Raw genomic sequence first — 20,000 nt, forward strand, 5'->3', positions numbered from 1 at the left:
GAGTGGTAATTGCCGGTGGTGGGCGGAGAGATAGGAAGGCAGGTAGGCAACAGGTAGGTAGGTTGGGAGGGGTAGGGAGGGCTAGTAGCGGTTTGGTAGGTAGGGAAGAAGGTAGGGAGAGAGAGATTAATATATGAAGGTAGGTGGTAGATAAGTGGATGAATAGGTAGAAAGGATAGTCCATATGTTAGTAGGTTTGTATAGGTAGGTATGTGTGTGTAAGTAACTAGCTACATAGAGGGGTAGGTAACTATACAGGTGAATAGATAGGTAATTGGGTATGCAGATAGATAAGCAAACTATAACATAAGGAGTTTGATAAGGAGAGAAGCTGTTAGATAGTAAGGTAGGTTCGTTAGGTAATTAAGTAGCTAGGTTCTAATGAAGGATGGCAGTTGGAAACGGAGAGGAGAGGGGAGGAGAAGGAAATGACAGCGAAAGAAAGGGAAGACAGGGAAAGACAGACAGGGCATCGAGGAAAGAAGTGGGAGAGAGGGAAAGAACGAATGAAGGTTTGGGAAAATGAAAAGAGAGGAGACGGGAATTATAGGTTGAAAAATTAGTTTAAAGATCTTATACAAGGAGGAAAAAAATACAAAAAAGATGGAACAGAAAAAAACTAGAAAAGAGAAGAGAAGAGAAAATGAAACACGTGTGAAACCAAATGCAGAATAGTATGATAAATAAATAAAAAAATAAGCTAGGAAAAAGTGAAACAAGAGAAGGAAAGGTGGACGGAAGGGAGGAAAGGGAAGAACGGTAGGTAGGAAAGGTAACAGAAAGCAATTAGCAGGTGACGTAAGCCTTTCACCACACCTGCCTGATTGACTCATCGCCCCCTACCTGTAATTAAGGCTCCAGGTGATCGGACGGGGGGAGTGGAAGGTGGAGAGATGGATTAAGGCTTGGAAGAGGAGGTGGAGGAGGAGGAGGAGGGGAAGGAATGGAATAATAGCATGAAGAAGGTAAGTAAGAGAGAAAGAAAGGAGGGAGGTTAAAGAGGAGAAGGAGTTATAAAGAAAAGAAAGGAAAAGGAGGAAAAAGAGGAGAAGAATGATGATGATGAGGAGGAGGAGGAGTAGGAAGAGGAGGGGAGATAACAACAGTAGAGGCAAGAGCAGGATGATAAGGAAGATGATAAGGAGGAGTAGGAGAAGGAATAGGAGAAATAAGAGTGGAAGGGAGAAGCAGAATGAGAAAGAGGAACCGACAGAGAAGAAGGGAAAGAGGACAAACAGACTAACTTGCAGATAAAAAAAAAGAAGCAGAAATTTTCCCACAAACGAATAAAAATAAAGAAAATAAAAGGTCGACGATTGAACGAGGAAACCAAGGCAAAAAAGAAAAAAAAAATAAGCAAGGAAATAAGACAACTGAGGAGCGTAACATTAATGAATAAGCTCGATTCTTCAATTAAATACAGGGAAGGTGGATGAACTGGTTGCATGATTTATAACCAGAGGGAGAAGAAAAAGAATGAAGTGGAAAATGATACAGCGAGAGAGAGAGAGAGAGAGAGAGAGAGAGAGAGAGAGAGAGAGAGAGAGAGAGAGAGAGAGAGAGAGAGAGAGAGAGAGAGAGAGAGAACGCAAGATGGAGTGAGATATAATTCGTAAGACTGAAGAGTGAAGGGAGAATGAAAGGTTTAGTAGGAGTGGAAGTCATAAAATAAACAGGAAAAAACCCTCATAATTATTAAATATTATAGACAAGGCATCATGAGGCAGAATTGAGTTGTCTAGATGGATGAAGAAGAAGAGGAAGAAGACACCGTGTTAAGCATGATACAGAAAAATTAAAACAACGAAGCAATAAGAAAAGTCACTAATTGGAGTAAAAAGACAGGTAGGAATGACGACTTGAACAGGTAAGAAGATAATTAATTGCCCAAGAGAGACAGGTAGACAGACAGACCGATACACAGAGAGACAGACAGACCCCCCCCTCCCCCCCCCCACACATACACACGCACACACACACACTGGAGAGAGGGAAGGAATATCTTTTCAGAGCTCAGGCAAAACGACGGAGAAAGTTATTTAGTTCTTGGGAGGAAAAAAAAGTGAATGAGGTGAAGCAAGTCTACTCTTATTACCTGCTCACACATCACACACACAGGTAGGTAGTCTTACTTTCAGAACAGGTGTGTGTGCGTGTGCATGTGCGTGTGTGTGTGTGTGTGTGTGTGTGTGTGTGTGTGTGTGTGTGTGTGTGTACCAGTAGGCATTATTTTCCTCTTCCTTCCTTACTTACTTAGATATTTTGTAGTGGGAAAGAGAGAGAACAAGCAAGATAGTTAAAGACGTTACGAAACTTTCTAACAACAAATCGCTCGCCGTCACACCTGTTGGACGAAGAGGAAATAGCAACACCTGCCCGACTAATTACTGGGATTTAGACGTTTGGACATGGAAGAGTTCGAGGGGGGTGGAGGGGGGCAGAAAGAGCTTGTGATATTGAGAGCAAGAGTGAGAGACTGTGAGCTTGAAAGGGACGGAGAAAGAGCTTGTGAGATTGGAAGCAAAGTAGAGATATATAATGAGCTTGCGGAGAGATGGAGGGAGAGTGAGTTTTTTGAGCTTGAGATAGAAAGGCAGATACGTAGAGATAGAGAAAATAATAAACACAACGATACACACACGCACGTACACACAAACATACAAAAAGCACCCTCTCTAAACCACTTCTTCCCCTTCACTTAGATTCAGACACCTTTCCCCAATCCCCAATCCCCTACACACCTTTCTTCAGTCAACCTATTACCTTCCCTCTCTTCCACCGCTTCGTTTCATTTCTTCCTACCCATCTTTTCCTGTCTTCCTTTTCTTCACTCATTCTTATCTTTCCTACACTTCCTTCCTTCGTATCTTCCTTTCACCTTTTTCCTTTCTCATTCTTCCTCCCTTTTTATCTCCTCCATGACGAATTTCTTCCTTCCCATCTTTTCCTGTCTTCCTCTTCTCCACTCATTCTTATTTTTCCTACACTTCCTTCCTTCCTTCGTATCTTCCTTTCACCTTTTTCCTTTCTCATTTTTCCTTCCTTTTTATCTCCTCCATGACGAATTTATTCATCTTTCTCTTTCTCTTCCTCTTCTCTCCTCCACTCATTTTTTTTATCCTTTTCCTTTCCTTCCTTCGTATCTTCCTTTCACCTTTTTCCTTTCTCATTTTTCCTTCCTTTTTATCTCCTCCATGATGATTAACTTTATTCATCTCTCCTTCCTCCTCCCCTCCACACTCTCCCCCACCACAAAAAGGAGAAACTGTACCAAAACAAAGATAGAGGAGATAGACAATGAAACACACGGACGCGCAGACATACCTACAAAAACACCCTCGCCTCACCCTCAGCTCTTCATCATCTACTTTATATACAGACGCTTTTCCCCCACGTACACCTAAACACACTTTCCTCAACCCACTTATTAACACCACTCCTCCCTCTTCCAACCCTCTACACTCTACTCTCCCCCACCACAAAAACCATGCAGAAACCGTACCAAAACACAGCTAAACGCCTTCGTCCCCGCCTCCGCCCCGCCACAAGGGAGGATCAGGTAACAATTCGGTGCAATAAACTCCATACCTGAGCTGCCGCGTTCCTTCCCTCGTTAACAATTAATTTTCGATCCCTTATCTGTCCATCTCCGTCACGTACCCTAACTTCTCCTCCTCCCCTTCCTCCTTCTTCCTCTTCTTCCTTCCTCCTCGACCTCCTCCTCCTCCTTCTAGCAATTGCGTGCCTTAAGTTCTTGTCGTGTTAGGGTGAGGGTTCCTTGCTCCTCATTTTAATCGTTGTGTGACTATAAAACATTATATAATAAGTAATGTGAAACAAGCTGACCACCATCTTTGCCGTGTGCGTGTGTGTGTGTGTGTGTGTGTGTGTGTGTGTGTGTGTGTTAATGGCAGGTTGGTCCGTCCGCAGGTGAGATAATAAGCATCACCATACCTGTCCAGTACAGGAAAGGAAGAAGTCGGGAGAGGCAAAGGAAGGGAAAGGATGGAGGAGATAAGAAGTAAGGGAAAAAGAATAAGAAGGAATGGAAGGAAGGATTGGAGGGAGGGAAGGTAGGAAGAGGTGGGATGGAAAAGGAGAGACAAGGAAAGGAAGGGAAGGGATGGAGGAGATAACAAGAAAGGAAGAATGAGAAGAAATGGAAAGAGATGGAAAGGAATGAAGGGAGGGAAGAGAGAAAAAGGTGGGAGGAAGATATGAAGGAAGGGAAATGGGAGGGGAATGGAGGAAGAGAAAGGAATGAATGGAGGAAGAATAGGTAGAAAAAGATGAGATTGGAGAAGGGAGGGAAGGCGAGGGGGAGAGTAAGGGATGGGAATGGAGGGAAGGGGAGAGGGAGAGAAGGGAGAGGGAAGGGAGGGAAGGAACGGTCGTGACTAGACAATGAACGTAAAATGCAAGCCTTTTGGTCTACATGTGTGTGTTTGTGTACGTTCGTGTGCGTGTGTGTGTGTTTGTGTATGTACACCTTTGTTGGCTCGGTGTGTGTGTGTGTGTGTATGTGTGTGTGTGTGTGTGTGTGTGTCAGAGAGAGAGAGAGAGAGAGAGAGGGGAAAAAAAGAAAAAAGGAAGTTGAGAGTGGTCTTGACACGCGCTGTTCCTTCCTTCCTTCTCCTCTTCCTCCTCCTCCTTCTCAGCCTTAATCCTCTTCCTCGAGGGTCTTTGTGTCACCCAACGGGACGCCCTGAAACCGCTTAGATAAGAGAAGGTAGATCTCTCTCTCTCTCTCTCTCTCTCTCTCTCTCTCTCTCTCTCGTCTGAGGTGTCTAGCTACATAAAGACATAAATAAAGGAACACATTTAAAACATTAATAAATTACAATAAAAGAAAGAAGAGGTTCATAGATTGTTTTGTAAGTGATTAGCGGCCCAAGGCTATTACATGTATATCTTGGTGCTACTACTACTACTACTACTACTACTACTACTACTACTACTACTACTACTACTACTACTATTACTACTACTACTACTACTGCTGCTACTACTACTACTACTACTACTACTACTACTACTACTAAGAATAACAATCTCTCTCTCTCTCTCTCTCTCTCTCTCTCTCTCTCTCTCTCTCTCTCTCTCTCTCTCTCTCTCTCTCTCTCTCTCTCTCTCTCTCTCTCTCTCTCTCCTCTCTCCCTTCCCTCCCCACAGCCCCCCCTCACCCCACCTTCACCACCACCATCACCACCACCAACACCACCACCAACACCTTCACCACAACCACCACCACCTTCACTATTTCCTTACCACAGGCATCAACACCACCACCACCACCTCCATCAACACAAACACCTCCACCACCTGTGCCCTTGTTTCCAAATCCCTTCCCTTTAAAAGCTTCCCCTCCCATACTGCCATTACCATTAGGACATAAGAACGTAAGGAGTCTACAAGAGGCTGGTAGGTCTGTACAAGGCAGCTCCTGTGAACCTAACCCCACCTAACATCATTGTCCATGAGTTTATCTAATCTATTCTTTAATGTAACTCGTAATGGCACTCACAATATCACTGCCAAGCCTGTTCCACTCATCTACAAGCCATTTCTATTTTTCCTTACCTGTACTATCCCTTAACTCTTATCTCCTGCTAATCTTTCTGCAGCATCCTTCCTAACTCATCTCCATCATAATATTACACTCTCGAACACTACTTCCTTTTCTAATCTATTTTTGAATGTGACAATCGTAATGGCACTCACAACATCACTGCCAAGCCTGTTCTACTCATCTACCAACCATTTCTACTTTTCTTAAACTCTAATCTCCTGCTAATTTTCCCGCAGCATCCTTCCTTATCTCCATCATGCTATTACACTGTCGAGCACTACATCCTTTTATATGATGCACCCCAAGAGATCGACAATATATATTCGAATTACCTTTACCTGAGTTCACGGGTATGCATTAGTTTCCTCCATCCCATCCCACCACCACCATCATCATCACCTTCATCACCACCATCACCATCACCACCACCACTGTAATTATCCTCAACATCCAGACCTCACCTCACCCAGTATCCATTTTAGCGCATTTCCATTTCTTAAACTTGTCTGTACCCCCACCTCCTCCTCCTCCTCCTCCTTCTCCTCTCTCCACCCACACCTGACCTTGCTCGCACACGTGACTCCCCACATGACCTCTTCCTCTCTCCCCTCCCCTCCCCCTCCCCCTTCTTCCCCCCTTCAGCACTAACAAGGAAATCCATTACTCTTATAAGGGGATTTTCCGGGCCGGCCTTCCTTCCTTCCTTCCTCGTTTTCCTCTTCTTTCCCTTCCTTCCTTCCCTCCTTCCTTTTCTCTTCTCCCTTCCTTCTTTCCTTTCTTAGTCTCGTATGTCTCTCTTTTTTTCTTCCTTCCTTCCTTCCTTCATATCGTTTTCATTATTTCTCCTTTTTTTTTTAGTGTCTGGGAACCTCTTTTAGTCTCCTCTTTGCTTTTTTTTTTGTTGTTTTATCTTTCTATTTTGCTTTCTCTCTCTCTCTCTCTCTCTCTCTCTCTCCAAAAACAAAACATGTCCCTTCTATTTTCTTACCATTTTTTTCCCTCTCGCCTTATCTTTTTTCCTCCTTAAATTTTCTCCTCCAATCCTTTTATGTGTTACTCTTTAATTACCTCTCGTATGTTTTTTTCTCCTTCTTAATTCTCTCCGCATCCTTCTTTTTTTGTTTGTTTCTGTTCTTTCCTTCGCTGTCTCTCCTTATTCTCTTCTTTTCTTGATCTGTGTACTTTCCTTCTTTCTCTTTCTTTCTTTTTTTCTTTCCTTCTTTTCTTTTTGTCTTCGTATCTGCCTTTCTTCCTTCTGTCCTTCTCCTCTCTTTCTTAGGCTTCGTGCATTTCTTCATTCTCTTTCTTTGGACATAATAAACCAAGTGACAATGGCAAGGTGGGAAGGATGGGAAGGAAGGGGTGGGAAGAAGGGTAAGTGATGGGAAAGAAGGGGTGGGAAGGAGAGGAGGGTAAGGGATGGGAAGGAAGGGGTGGGGATGAGGGAGAAGGAGAAGGATAAAGGTGTTAAGTCACTCTTCTTCAAATAAAAAGATAAACAAATTAGGACACAATGCTGCCCTCTGGTGCCTAAAAATAGCTTTAAAAGTCCTCTACAGTTTGCTCACTTATCTTAGAACCGAAAAAAAAAACCATACGAAAAGATATGAAAATTAACGTGTCTTAGAATTGATAAAAAAAACGAAAAAAATATGAAAATTAAAGGTAAAGAAAAGTTTTATAATGCACAAGGTTAATTGTCTAACACACACACACACACACACACACACACGTCCCCTTGATAACGACAGCTCGACCTTGATGTATCTCGTTCGTAAATACGGGTCACGTTCTGGGGAGACGAAGTGCCCGTACATGGCGTGTGTGTGTGTGCGTGTGTGCGTGTGTATGAGGGGAGAAAGACCGTGTAATAAATGATGCGATTAAAGGTATGCATATGGGATTCTCTCTCTCTCTCTCTTAAATACGAGAATGAAGTATAATATTCTTTTCTTCTCTCTCTGACTTTCCTCCTCCTCCTCCTCCTCCTCCTCCTCCTCCTCTTCTTTCTCTTCCTCTTCCTCCTCCTTCATTCCATTAACTTCTACAATTCTTCTCCTTCTTATTTCCACTCACCAGTTTCTCTTTCCTTTTTTTAATTTCCCTCTTTCAAATTCTCTCCAACAGGCCTGCTCTCTCTCTCTCTCTCTCTCTCTCTCTCTCTCTCTCTCTCTCTCTCTCTCTCTCTCTCTCTCTCTCTCTCTCTCTCTCTCTCTCTCTCTCTCTTCTCCGCCCTTACCTTTCCCACCCTCGCACCTTCACCCCTCACCTGCGCCCACTAAAGAGATAATTATGTACAGGTGTTCCCTTTAGGTGTTGAAGGGAGCCTGTGTGTAGTGTTGTTATATTGGTCAAAGTGTTACGATTAATTCTTTCATTATTGCCATTACTACAATTACTACTACTACTACTACTACTACTACTACTACAATTGCATACGTATTAGAGACAAATAGATGATAGACTTAAGTAGATAGAAAGGCATTGATAGGTATAGATAGATAGATAGATAGCGAGAGAGAGAGAGAGAGAGAGAGAGAGAGAGAACAGGTATTTAAATCAATGTCCAAACAACAACAGCAACAACAACAACAACAACAACAACAATAACAAACAAAACAATAGCGGAAATCTAGTTTTTAACCTTTGAAAAGTTAACATGAAAAAACAAAAAAACAAAAAACGAATAAGAAGAAAAGAATGAACAGCAAAATCTAATGTAGCCAAGAATTTAATCGCGGAAGTCATATTAACAACAACAGCAACAACAACAACAACTACTACAACAACAACAATAACAACAACAAAAGCAAGACAACACACAAGAAATACATGATGATAAAAAGTATGAACGAATCTCTATTGCAAGAATCACCACAACCTGTTTCCCCGTCCGCCTGTCCGTCCGTCCGCTTCCTCCCGTCAGCTACACTCTCAACATCGTCAGGAAAAAAAAAATAACCAAACTTGATATGAGAAAGAGAAGTATCAAGACGCAGAAACATATAAAATGTTAGTCGCTTTAAAAAATGAGAAAATAAAAAGGTAGACTTGGATTCTTTAGGCAAGTTTCCCCTCGATCCTTCACCCAGATTAGAGGTGACCTTGAGAGCGAGAGAGAGAGAGAGAGAGAGAGAGAGAGAGAGAGAGAATGATTGGGGGGTTCGAGGTTTTAAGAAGAGGTATAAACGAGCATATTTTTCCTTCTCTTTTTTATTTCCAAGTGAACTCCAACGTCTTCCAACCCTTCCTTCCATCTTATCTTACAGTCTCCTCCTTATCTACATAGCATCTGAGTGAGTCTCCTGTTATTACTTGAGAACGAGAAAGAGGGAGGGAGAGGAAGGGGGTGAGAGGGAGAGAAGAGAGAGAATGGACGTATGCCCCCAAATTTGTCGTCTCTCTCTCTCTCTCTCTCTCTCTCTCTCTCTCTCTCTCTCTCTCTCTCTCTCTCTCTCTCTCTCTCTCTCTCTCTCTTTTTCCCGTTTCATTTCTGGTTTCGTGGGTCCATTTTTCCGTAGAAGGTTGGTCTGGTTTCTTTCCTTCCTTCCTTTTTTGTGTTGAGCGTTTTCCCGTTCTGGCAGAGTTTTGTGTAAAGAGTATACGTGTGAGCAAGGCCATGAGCGTGTGTGTGTGTGTGTGTGTGTGTGTGTGTGTGTGTGTGTGTGTGTGTGTGTGTGTGTGTGTGTGTGTGTGTGTGTGTGTGTGTGTGTGTGTGTGTGCTGAATCAAATAAAACCAGAAAACTTATTGGTAATTCATCATAGCTAGAAAGGGAGCGTCGAGCTTAATAGAAGATGGATGTTCGAGCACTTCACTTCCCGATGAAAGGAAAAAAATAAAGACCAGAGAAGTTGGAAAGTCTCGTTTAGCAGAAGAATCTTGAGGAAAAGTTAACCGCTGAGGAAAGGAATTTTTGTTGGAGTAAAGAAAGTCTACCAAACGCGACCTTACTGTAAGATGCTCACTTCTGTTGAACTAAATATTCGGACTGTCCAGGAAGAAAAAACTTTAGTACGTGGAGAAAAAGAACAACGCACAGTGGTAGGAGGAGAGTATCGAGACGCCTCTCCTCCTGAAACTGACCTATCTTTTGGCCACTCCTCTGAACTCTTTTATACGGGCAGTGTTTAGCGGACTTTATTCTTTCTCATTATTAGTATTTTTATTTGCCCTCGAGCTGTTTTTTTCTTTCTCGTTATTAGTATTAGCCCTTGAGTTGCTTCCTTTGCTGTAAAAAAAAAAAAAGTGAAGAAAAACACGAGGGGAGAAATGCCGCTTTGAAGAATGAAAACTTGTATCGAGTAAAAATCTAACCTGGTATCTAATTTTTTTTGTTCAGGAATTCAAAACGACAGGTAGTATATTTAACATGACTAAACTTCTCTGTATGATTTTGAGGATTACACAAACTCATTAATCAACTTTATGACGGACCGAGACCAGCTTAACTTCAGTAATTTAACAACCCCACTACACCACACGCCACACCCAGCCACACCACACTACACACCACACCCAAACACACCACACCCAGCCACACTACACCACACACCACACTTAAGCAATACAGTTATAAGTTGTCATTATTAAAAAAGAAAAGAAAAATGGTTTGTTTCGTGAGGGAGAAAAAGCTGATTTAATGGAAAGGAAAGTCTGAGAAAGAACCCGCGACTCGCACACCTGAATAAAAAGTGACCAAGTCGGAGGAGGAGGAAGGTAAAAGTTAGTTATGGAGACACGTTATCACGCCTTCTCTCTCTCTCTCTCTCTCTCTCTCTCTCTCCTAAAAACACCTTCATGCTTTATCCTAATCTTTAAAAAAAAAAACCTCAAAATATTACTCTGGTATCAAGATCTCTAATAATGATAAAGAAAATTAGTAATAATGATAATAATAATAATAATAATAATAATAATAATAATAATAATAATAATAATAATAATGATATTTTTTGCGTACGTGGCATCGCATCCAAACATGTATCATAAATAAAGAAAGAATTGAGAAAGAGTTCCAGAAAGAATAATGTAAATTCTTTGTTGGACGAATCGAACGACAACATATGATTTACATTCACCGTAATTACACACACACACACACACACACACACATCCCTCCCCCCCTCACACACACACACACACACACACACACACACACACACACACACACACACACACACTCATTGTTTATTAAAATATCTGAACGGACTGGCTGGAAGGAGTTTTCCTTCCCAGGTATACAAGATTGATTTTTCAGAGCTGTAAAATCCATGATCAGCGACGCTTATCATACGAATGCAGGGTTCTCTCTCTCTCTCTCTCTCTCTCTCTCTCTCTCTCTCTCTCTCTCTCTCTCTCTCTCTCTGTGTGTGTGTGTGTGTGTGTGTGTGTGTGTGTCTCTCCCATCTTTCTCCTTCTATTTATGTCCGAGTGTGAGAATGTGTGTGAAAGTACCTCCTCAGCCAAGCAACTTTCTTCGCAATGTTTCCGTTCGCCGGCTCGCAAATAAAGAGGAATGTGGGCGGGACACCTTTTTCTGCCTTGGACCGCGTTGATTAGTTTTCCCACGACAGGTAAAGCAGCGGCGGAGAGAAGGAGGAGGAGGACATGCATGGGAAAAGTACGTAGACGAGGAGGACGAGGAGGAGGAGGAGGAGGAGGAGGAGGGAATATTTAGAAGTGGGTGAAGAAACGTATGAAGCGGAAGAAAAAAATGAGAGAAGAATGAAAAAGAGGATGGAAAGAGATGAAAAAAGAATAAGAAGAGGAGACAGAGCTAAAAAAGAAAAGAGGGAAGGAAAAGGAGAGGAAAGAATAACGAGAGAAATCATGATAGGTAGAGAAGGAAAGGAAAATAAGAAGAACAGAGCAAGAGAGAGAGAGAGAGAGAGAGAGAGAGAGAGAGAGAGAGAGACGAAATTTTTGGATCAGTTTGCAGAATTTACATACAATCGTACCCCACCCATCGACCCCTCCCCCCCTCCTCCCCTCCCCCCCGTGCCCCACCCAATCTTGCCCCGTCCCCGCCCCATTCCACCACGCCCCTTCCCCGCCCCGCCCCCCCCTGCTCCCCCTCCACACATAACACCCAGGGCACCTAATTAAGACCCATTCCACTAACGGTATACGACATCAAGCAGCATTTTTCGGTACAACCTCCCTCACTCTACTCTCTCTCTCTCTCTCTCTCTCTCTCTCTCTCTCTCTCTCTCTCTCTCTCTCTCTCTCTGCCTGCCTTGATTTTTTTTCTTGTTATTCTTTCTTCTCCCTTTCTTCTTCCCTTTCTTTTTTTTCTTTTCTCTCTTATCTTTTTTTTTCTTTTTTTCTCTTTTTTTTCTTTTTCTCTATCTCTCTCTCTCCCGGTATTTTTTTTTTTGGTTGGTTCAGTTTTGTTCACTTTTCTTTCTTTCTTCCTCTCTTTGGTATCCTGTTCATCTTCCTTCCCCTTCTTTCATCTCCTTTCTTTATCGTGCCATCTTCATTCACATTCTTCCACCTTCTTCCTTTTCTTCGCATTTACGTCCATTTTTTTTCTTCATGTAAATTCCTCCCAGTTCTCTACTCCTCCTCATCTCCACTTTCATCACTCTGCTCCTTCTCTTCTTTCTTATTTCGCCTTTTCCCCTTTCTCCCTCTTCCTCGCTTCTTACCTCTCTCCTTTTATCGTTTCCTCCCCTTTATTCTCAACTGTCATTCTTTCCTTTATCGGTTATTCTTCTTCCTTTTTTTCATTCTCTATTTCCCTCATCCATCTACGTATTCTTTCCTCTCCTAATTTTCCCTCTTCCTCCTTTTCCTTTCTTTCTTGTCTATCTCCCGTCATTCTCTCCTCTCATCCATCCTGCATTGCCTTTCTTTTTTCCTTTTCTCCATTGTCTACTACCTCCTTCATCTTCATCTCTTTTCTCTATTTTCTTAACTACTCATCTCCTCCATTCCTTAGTTCTCCCTCCTCCTCCTTTTTCTTCCTTTCTTCTAGTATCTTTACCTTTTCATTCTTTCGTATACTTTCTTCTTAATCTCAACTCGTTATTTCCTTTATGATCTATACTTTCATCCTCCTCTTCCTTCCTTCCTTTCCTCTCTTCTCACCTCGCATTCTTTCTTCTTTCTTTCCTCTCCTTCGTCTTTCTTCCCATTTCTTCTCTCACCTCCATCCCTTTCTTCATTCATTTCTCTCCCTCGGTTCTCCTCCCATGTCTTGTCTTCGCGTTAAAACAAAGGAGGATCGTTAATAGACGGAACAAACCCCGTCATCTATACGTGCCGTGAACGATGGTGGTGGTGGTGTCGGTGCAAGAGCTTCGCAGAGTATCGTAAGCGAGCTGAGAAAATGTTCAACCTCGATCCACACTCTCGATTACTGAGTGAAGGAAGGGAAGGAAGGCGAGGAGGGAGAGGAAGGAGTTATTGCGACGTGCGATAAGGGTTTCAGATGGCGCTGATAGGAGGCTCGAGATAGGTAGAGGGGTTCCACTGGGGCTTGCTTGGTTTTAAAAGGAATCGTGGATGAAAGGCGTGTTATGAGATGGTGTTGTAGTTCTCGTGAGTGCGTTTGGGCTTTTAACAAGTGATAGAGTGTGTTATGATGCTATAATTAGGTAGTATTCATGCATTAAGAGGGAGTTATAGAGGTGTGTACTTTAGTTTCTTTCTGTATGTGGGTTTACAATGAAAGAAGAAGCATCAGAAGACGTTTGAAGAATTCCTTGATATGCGAGTGAAGAATTCCTTGATATGCGAGTAAGGGGTTCAAACACTTTATCAATCAATGGTGAGTATCTTCAAGAGAGGAGGAGGAGGATCCCAAGTCTCAGGATATGATAAAAAAAGGAACTTGTGGATGCTGATTGTATTTTTCATTCCCTTTTTAAGCAATGAAGAAAATCAAAACGGAGTGACTGATGAGAAAAAGGAGGATCATTGTCGAGTATTCCCCTTACATACGAGACTGTTACCACGACGAATAGACAGGTGAAAGGGGAATTGGATCCTACGTGTGACAAAAGAATGGAAAGGCAACTGCATGACACGTTTTGAATGGTTGTAGATTTTATTATTGGCGCACGATAAACATTGGAGATGGATTTATAACACAACTGTGGAAAAAAACGAAGAAAAGTGAAGAAGAGGGGGTGAAGGAAAAAGGGAGAAGAGGGAAGAAGAGGGAGTGAAGAAAAAAAGGGAAGAGAAGAGGGAAGAATGGATGAAGAAAAAGAAGAGGGAAGAAGAGGGGAGATGAGGGGGTAAAGAAAAAGATGGGAAAAGAGGATAGGGTGAAGAAAAAGAAGGGAAAAGAAGAGGGAAGAAGAGGGGATGAAGAAAAGGGAAGGAAAAAGAAGAGGGTGTGAAGAAAAAGAAGGGAAAATAAGAGGGACGAAGAGGGGATGAAGAAAAAGCAAAAAGAAGAGAAAAGAAGACAGGGTGAAGAAAAAGAAGGAAAAAGAAGAGGGAGCGGAGAAAAAAAGGACCAAGCAGTTTATTAAGCATTCGAGTGGACAAAAAAAAATATGAAGACAAAGAAGAAAGAACCGAACTCGGGAGGCATTACAAAGAAAAAAATCCCAATGACCACACTAAAAAAAAATAGGGTCAAAAGTATATATCCAAAATTTAAAAGTCGCTGGCTAAAGTATTCAAGAAATTTCACTGAGGCATCCCAACGAGTCACTTTTTACCTTCTTCCTCTCTCTTTCTTGTACATTTTCTTATCACGAAGTCCGGTAATAACGCTGCTTCTTCCCACTCCTGTATGTTCACCGTGCTGCTCCCTGTTATGAAGTCCAGTGATGCTGCTTGATCTTATTACCATTTTCCTTTCGTGTTTCTACGTGTGAGATTTTGTGTGCATAATATAGAAGTTTATTTTATTGCTTTACTTCGATGCTGTTCTTCCTGTTCTTTCTCTTTTTTTATATTATTCTGCTTTATTAATACATCGTTCACGTTCCTTTCACATACGCATTCTTTCAACGTTACTCCGAAATTGGATTGTTTTCACCTTTTTTACACTATTCTTTATCAATATTTACACACTCACTGAAGCGCTTTTTCAGCATTTACATAATTTTTACATCTATTTATTTACGATAGCTATTCAACATTTACATAGTTAATCACCTTTCTTTTTACATTATATTCATTGTGCATTTTAAACATTTTTCGTGAATATTATCCCCTATTTTCAACAATAAATAGTCCTTGAAGTGGATTTTGAAAGGGTTTCCATGAGTGTAGAACGTTTGTAGAAAATATATATGAAGAGGTCGTGATGTTTCATAAGGTAGGTCATGAAATACTGGCGCGGTACTAAAACGAATCTTTACCCATTTTTATGCATCATTTACATACATTTCCACCTTCCTTGCTTAGGTTGACCATTGGGATTTTTGAACTCTCTCTTCGACCACTCCCTTACCGTTCCGCGCCTCGGCCGTCTCCTCGTTCCTCCGCTCCAAGACGTTCGCGAGGAGAATCTTTACCCATTTTTATGCATCATTTACATACATTTCCACCTTCCTTGCCTTCGTTGTCCATAGGGATTTTTGCGTGCACTCTCTCTTCGACCACTCCCTTGCCTCCCGCGCCTCAGCCGTCTCCTCGTTCCTCCGCTCCAAGACGTTCGCGAGGAGAGGAATAACGGAGCTCCGAGACAACGTTCAGGTAATTAACCTTCTCGCTGCGTCTTTTTATCTCGTCTTATCTTTATCGTTTTCTATTCTAACAGGTTTGAGAAGTGGAAATCTTGCCTCCCCCCCCCCCCCCACACACACAAAGGATCTGATTCTCGGCTACACTTACACCAGGTTAGGATTCTTTCTCTATTTTCTTTTTGGGCATCACGAGAAATTATTATACATTTACTTCTCCTCCTCCTCCTCCTCCTTCTCCTTTTCTTCTTTCTCCTCCTTCTTTTCACCTACCCCCTCCTTCGTCTTCTATCTTTTCCTCTTCCTCCTCCTCCTCCTTTTCGTCTTCTGTTTCTTCCTCCTCTTCTCTCTCCTTCTTCCTCCCTTCCTCTTCCCTTCTCAGCATCCCACACTCTTTGCATTTAGAAATCTCTCTCTCTCTCTCTCTCTCTCCTTTTACATTACTCTCCTTCTCCCTCTTATCTCAACTTTCTCTCACTGTCTTCCTTTCTTTCAACACTCTTTCTTAATCTTCCTCCTCCTCCTCCTCCCACGCTTTCCTTTCGCCTCTTACGTCTCTCTCTTTCTTTGCATGTTCCTCTTTCTATCTTCTATTCTCTATCTTCTCTTCCTTTTCTCTTCTCCATATCTCTCTTCTCCCAACCACCTCTTCTCTCTACACAATCTCTTCTTCCTCTTACGTCTGCACTCTTTCCCTCCATCTCTCCCTCTTCTTTTAATCTTCCATTCATTTCACTGTCTTAACTTCTCTCCACATTTTCTCTTCCATCCCTTTCCTCTACACTATCTCTTCTTCCTCTTTCGTCTGCACTCTTTCCCTCCATCTCTCCCTCTTCTCTTCATCAATCTTCCATTCATTCCACTGTCTTTCCTTCTCTCCACATTTTCTCTTCCATCCCTTTCCTCCCACGCCCATTCCCTCCACCTCCTCTCCATCTCCTGCCTGTCTCCTCCACCTTTGTCTCCCTTTCCCAAGTCTTCTCATTAACCTGATTTAAATAGGCAGCGGACCGCTATTTTTGGTGTGTGTGTGTGTGTGTGTGTGTGTGTGTGTGTGTGTGTGTGTGTGTGTGTGTGTGGATAGAGAGATAGATGGATAGAAAAGATAGATATATAAATAGTGTTGATTCCCACTTATGTAACCTACGAAGCCCTTCCCCCCTTTCTCTCTCTCTCTCTCTCTCTCTCTCTCTCTCTCTCTCTCTCTCTCTCTCTCTCTCTCTCTCTCTCTCTCTCTCTCTCTCTCTCTCTCTCTCTCTCTCTCTCTCTCTCTCTCTCACCTCGTAGCTCCTTACTGAACGCGTAGGAGATCAAGTTCGACTCTCGCTCATTCGTGGGAGACAAACTTTCACTTGTAAACTGACAAGGTGGGACAGAAGGAGGAGGAGGAGGAGGAGGAGGAGGAGGAGGAAGAAGAGGAGGAGGAAGAGGTGGTGGTGGTGGTGGATGAGGAAAGAAAAAGATAGATAGATAGATAGGAGGAAAATAATAATAAGAGTGAAGGCAGAACAGAAAATAAACAGCAAAATAAACCAATAAATAAATACATGAATTCAACTCGTATGGCCTTGAGGCGGCGACAGAGGGACGTACACACACACACACACACACACACACACACACGACATCTACAATCCGTGAGTACCTTGAGGGGAAGGGAGAGAGGGCGAAAGTGAAGGGAAGGAGGAGGAGGAGGAGGAGGAGGAAGACGACCAGGAAAGGGGTGTGTCAGGAGGGAGTGGTTCTTGGGGGCAGTGAACAAAGAGGAGGAGGAGGAAGAGGAAGGAAGAGGGAAGAATGGAGTTACGAAGGACTCTATAATGAATGGTAATGAGGAGGCTGAAAATTAGCTGTTGGAAGAGGAAGATGAAGGAGGAAGAAGAGAAGAAAGTGAGGTTATAGCAGCAGAAGTAGTAGTTGTAGAAGTAGTAGTAGTAGTAGTAGTAGTAGCAGAGGAGGAGGACGAGGAGGAGGAGGAGGAGGAGGAGGAGGAGGAGGAGGAGGAGGAGGAGGGTAAAGTATTTGGAAGTTGAAAGTGAAGAAAGTGTATTGGAAAAGGAGGAGGAGGAGGAAAAGCAAAGTGTTCGAGGCGGATAGGAGAGGAGGAGGACGAGATTAAAGAGGGGGCAATATAGCGCCTGTTTGCTAGTAACGAGAGTGCCCGCTTTGGTAGCCTTTATAGCGCACCCAACAAATCTTTACTGCCGGTACTGCGTGGAGAGATAAGGACGAGGTAATGGGAGCCAACTCTTCGGCCGCCTCGTCCTTCCTCTGACCCAATACATGCATGAAATCGAATCACCTCATAAATCGAAACCAAGATTAATTTTTGCACAGGACTAAAGAACATAAAGTTTTTCGACTACACGTCAATTTAAAACACACAAATACACACAAAAAATAGATGTTCAGCGTATGCACAAGATATTGAACGTTGTAATATAGTTTTAGATCTATTTAAAGTATGTGAATAACTATTTTTCGCATTTAATAGTCTCTCGGGAAGCTTATTCCAGCACCCGATAGTTCAAAAGGGAAAACAAATCAGTAGTCCATCTTGTTTTATATGCAGATTCGTTTTCGCTTTTAACTGTCATTCATTTATTATTTATTCCTTGGTGCTGACGGAAGAACTTGTGCAGAAACTTAAAATCCGTGTCACATCTTCTTGCAGTCTTCCCCTTTTGGACGAGGAAGTGGAGGAGGAGGAGGAGGAGGAGGAGGAGGAGGAGGGTGTGGCTGTGAGAAGTGACACACACACACACACACACACACACACACACACACACACACACACACACACACACACACAGCACCATGTTCGCTTATCAAGTTTGTGGTGATATTGGGACGAGACAGGGAGGGAAGGAGTTGGAGGGAAGGGAAAGGGAAGGGAAGGGAAGGGAAGGGAAGGGAAGAGAAAGGAAGGAAGGGAGGGAAGGGGCGGGGCAGGTAATGAGATGAAAAAGTAGATGGTGAAGGGATTTGTCTGTTAAGTAGGCAGGTGAAAAGAGAAATGGATGTTATGTTTACTTTTCAGCTTTTTTTCACTTTTCTTTTACCTTTTTTTACATATGTTTCTTGTAGGACCATCTCTCTCTCTCTCTCTCTCTCTCTCTCTCTCTCTCTCTCTCTCTCTCTCCCTCACAACCGTATTCAATATGTCCTTGCGACAAGGCATCGTCCCTTCAGATTGGAAAAAGGCTAACGTGACACCGATTTTCAAGAAAGGAGACAAAAAAGTACCAGGTAATTACAGGCCCATTAGTCTAACTTCGGTTGTAGGTAAGCTACTTGAGGGCATAATTAGAGACAAAATTGTGAATTACCTTGAAAGCCACTCATTGATTGGGGACTCACAACATGGCTTCCGAAACAAAAGATCCTGCCTATCAAACCTATTAACCTTTTATAACGACCTCTTCACTGTTTATGACGTAACCAAATCACTGGACGTAGTCTATCTTGATTTCCAGAAAGCGTTTGATAAAGTACAGCATCATAAATTACTTTACAAATTAAAGCAAATAGGTATTGACGGTCAAGTAAACCAATGGATCGCGAATTGGTTGAGCAACAGACAACAAAGAGTAGTGATCGACGGATTTAACTCAGAGTGGGCGCCTGTGCTTGGCTCGGTCCTTGGCCCAGTGCTCTTCATTATTTACATCAACGACGTGGATGTTGGACTCAATAACCGCATTAGTAAATTTGCAGACGACACAAAGATTGGCAACTCGGTTCTCACTGACGAAGACAGGCAAAGCCTCCAAGAGGATTTGCACAAAATTTCAGCTTGGTCGGATAGATGGGAGATGCCCTTTAACGTAGACAAGTGCCAGGTCCTTCAAGTTGGAACGAGGAATAAGAAGTTCGAATACGAAATGCGCGGCGTCAAACTCAAAGCGTTCAATGCGTCAAAGACTTGGGGTCAAAATCGCGTCAAACCTCAAATTCTCACAGCAATGCATCGATGCAGCAAATAAAGCGAACAGAATGTTGGGCTTCATTAAAAGAAACTTTGTATTCAAGAATAAAGATGTAATACTCAAACTCTACAACAGTTTAGTCAGACCCCACTTGGAATATGCGGTACAGTTTTGGTCCCCCCACCATGCAAAGGATATTGCTAAATTAGAAGGTGTTCAGCGTCGGGCAACGAAAATGATCCCTTCCTTGCGCAACAAATCCTACGAAGAAAGGCTTTCTACCCTTAACATGTTCTCTCTTGAGAAACGTCGCCTCCGAGGAAAACTGATCGAATGTTTTAAAATACTTAATGGTTTCACGAATGTAGACAGATCAACATTGTTTATGATTGATGACACTTTGCGCACGAGGAACAATGGCGTAAAACTCAGATGTAGACAAGTAAATTCAGACTGCACCAAATTTTTCTTCACCAACGTAGTAGTGCGAGAATGGAATAAGCTTCCACCGTCAGTGGTCCAGTGTAACACGATTGACTCCTTCAAAAATAAGCTCGACCGTCACTTCCTTCAACTTAATATCAACTAGAGTAGAAATGCAACGTTTTGGAGTCTTCTGATTAATGTAAAATCACTTAGGTTTAAGGACAGACCACCAAGTCTGGACCATGGGGTCTGTGTGGTCTGATTTTCTATGTAAATCTATGTAAATCTCTCTCTCTCTCTCTCTCTCTCTCTCTCTCTCTCTCTCTCTCTCTCTCTCTCTCTCTCTCTCTCTCTCTCTCTCTCTCTCTCTCTCTCTCTCCTTTCCACAATTCTTACGGTTATGTATTTCCACCTCTTCTATATC

Source organism: Eriocheir sinensis, chromosome 28 (assembly GCF_024679095.1).
Source record: "Eriocheir sinensis breed Jianghai 21 chromosome 28, ASM2467909v1, whole genome shotgun sequence".
NCBI classification, from domain to species: domain Eukaryota; kingdom Metazoa; phylum Arthropoda; class Malacostraca; order Decapoda; family Varunidae; genus Eriocheir; species Eriocheir sinensis.